Here is a 2,801-nt window from a genome sequence, read left to right on the forward strand (position 1 = left end):
TTTTACACTGTTGGTGGGATTGTAAACTAGTTCAACCATTATGGAAAACAGTATGGCAATTCCTCAAGGATCTAGAACTAGATGTACCATATGACCCAGCCATCTCACTACTGGGTATATACCCAAAGGATTATAAATCATGCTGCTATAAAGACACATGCACACGTATGTTTATAGCGGCACTATTCACAATAGCAAAGACTTGGAATCAACCCAAATGTCCATCAGTGACAGACTGGATTAAGAAAATGTGGCACATATACACCATGGAATACTATGCAGCCATAAAAGAGGATGAGTTTGCATCCTTTGTAGGGACATGAATGCAGCTGGAAACCGTCATTCTTAGCAAACTATCACAAGAACAGAAAACCAAACACCGCATGTTCTCACTCATAGGTGGGAACTGAACAATGACATCACTTGGACTCGGGAAGGGGAACATCACCCACCGGGGCCTATCATGGGGAGGGGGAAAGGGGGAGAGATTGCATTGGGAGTTATACCTGATATAAATGATGAATTGATGGGTGTTGACGAGTTGATGGGTGCAGCACACCAACATAACACAAGTATACATATGTAACAAATCTGCACGCTATGCACATGTACCCTAGAACTTAAAATATAATAAAAAAAGAAAGAAAGGAAGGGGCTACAAACCCCTTGCAAGTCCAAACCCCATCTGGGCTACCATTCACCAAACATGGAGGACACAAAATCAACACTCAAAAATCATTTGTATTTCTATACACTAACAAGAAATAACACACAGAAATTAATAAAATAACTCAGTTTACAAGATTTTCAAAAGGAATAACGTTATCATCAATAAAATGCTTATATGCGTGCACTTTGCTGCACTACTTCAGTTGCTGGCATACACAAGTGAGCATGGGCCCTACTGCAATAACCCTGATGCAGCACTTTGGCCAGCACCACCCATTGGAATGCTGTGGCCAGCTGACTGGGAACAAATGGCTCCTCCAGTGCACCAGGTTCCTAATTTCAAGGGGCCAGATAAAAAATTTGGGGGCCTGGTAACAGTCCCCCAGAGTTATAGCATGTAGTCCATGAGTGGTGAGCTGAAGTTTAATCCCCTAAACACTTCAGGAATGAAGCCGATTAACTAATGTCACCTTATGTTACCAATAGAAGGTATCTGAGTTACTGGCGGCAATTGCATACGAGTCTTCAGCAATCTCAATTCTTACCTCCTCAGAAAAAAGAATTTGACTGAGGGTAATAAGGCAGAAAAAGAGACCAAGGCAAATTTCACAGCAGGAGTGGAAGTTCACTTTAAAAGGCTTTAGAACAGGAAAGAAAGAAAAGTATGCTTGGAAGAGACCCAAGTGGACACTGGGTCAAGTTCCCCATTTAACCCTGATGCTAAGACTTTATGGGCTGGCCCCATTCCCATGATTCTTCCCTAAGAATCGGCTGCCTGCATGTGCAGTGCCGTCCTTACCCTTGGGAAGTGAGCATGCTCAGTGTGTTTAGGAAGTTGTATGCTTGCCCATCTGAAGCTTTTCTTCCCTTTTCTGGTGGAGTGCCCAGAAGGTCATATTCTACCATTTTGTTTCTTAATGCACATGCCAAGGAAGTTGTTGCCCGCTGGTGCTTGCATTCAATTAACACTTTATTGCAACAGGTATGGACCATCAGAAAATGGCCTCTCCTTGCCGTCAGCTGCCAGTTTGTCACCTTTAGAGAGCAATGTGACAACTGCCAAAACATCATCCAACATTCCTAGTGGGTAGGGGAGAGTCCTCTCCTGATCTACTCATGCCTGTCTAACAACCTGTAACATTAACGCCACAACCAAACCCCCAAAGGCATCAAAGAATATAAAAGAAAAAAATCCCATTCAAGGGGCAGCCGCTTCAAATATTGAAGAAATATAAGCCCACACAGATGAGAAACAGCACACACGAGAACTCTGGCAACTCAAAAAGCCATTGTTTTCTTACTTCAAAAAGACCATACTTCTTCCCCTACAATAGCTTTTACCCAGGCTGAGATGGTTGAAATGACAGACATAAAATTTAGAAGATGGATAGAAATAAAAATCATCAATATTCAGAAGAAAGTCCAAACACCATCCAAGGAATCTAAGGAATACAGTTAAATGATAAGGAACTGAAAGACAAAATGACCATTACAAAAGAAAAAACTAATCTGATAGAGCTGAAAATCTCACTTCAAGAATTTCATAATACAGTCATATGGAGTAACAGAAAAATAGACCAAGATGAGCAAAGACATTTGGAGCATGAAGACTGGCTTTCTGCATTAAATTAGTCAGACACAAATAGAGAAAAAACAAGAACAAAGAATGAACAAAACCTTCGGAAAATATGGGATTTTGTAAAGGGACCAATCTATAACTCATCGGCTTCCCTGAAAGAGAGTGACAGAAAGTAAGCCACTTGGAAAACATATTTCAGGATATTGTTTATGAAAATTTTCCCAACCTTGCTAAAGAGGCCAACATTCCAATTCAGGAAATGCAGCAAAGCCCTATGAGATACTCTACAAGACGGTCATTTATAAGACACATAGTCATTACATTCTCCAAGTTTGAAATGAAAGAAAATATGTTAAAAGAGAGAAATAGAGAAGGTGTAGGTCTGCTACAAAGGGAACCCGATCAGGCTAATAGTGGATACTTCAGCAGAAAACCTTTAAGACTGCAGAGACTAGGGGCCTATATTCAGAATTCTTAAAAAAAATAAATTTCAACCACAAATTTCATATCCAGCTGAACTAAGATCCATAAGTGAACAAAAAATAAGGTATTT

This window comes from Piliocolobus tephrosceles, chromosome 12, assembly GCF_002776525.5.
Source record: "Piliocolobus tephrosceles isolate RC106 chromosome 12, ASM277652v3, whole genome shotgun sequence".
NCBI classification, from domain to species: Eukaryota; Metazoa; Chordata; class Mammalia; order Primates; family Cercopithecidae; genus Piliocolobus; species Piliocolobus tephrosceles.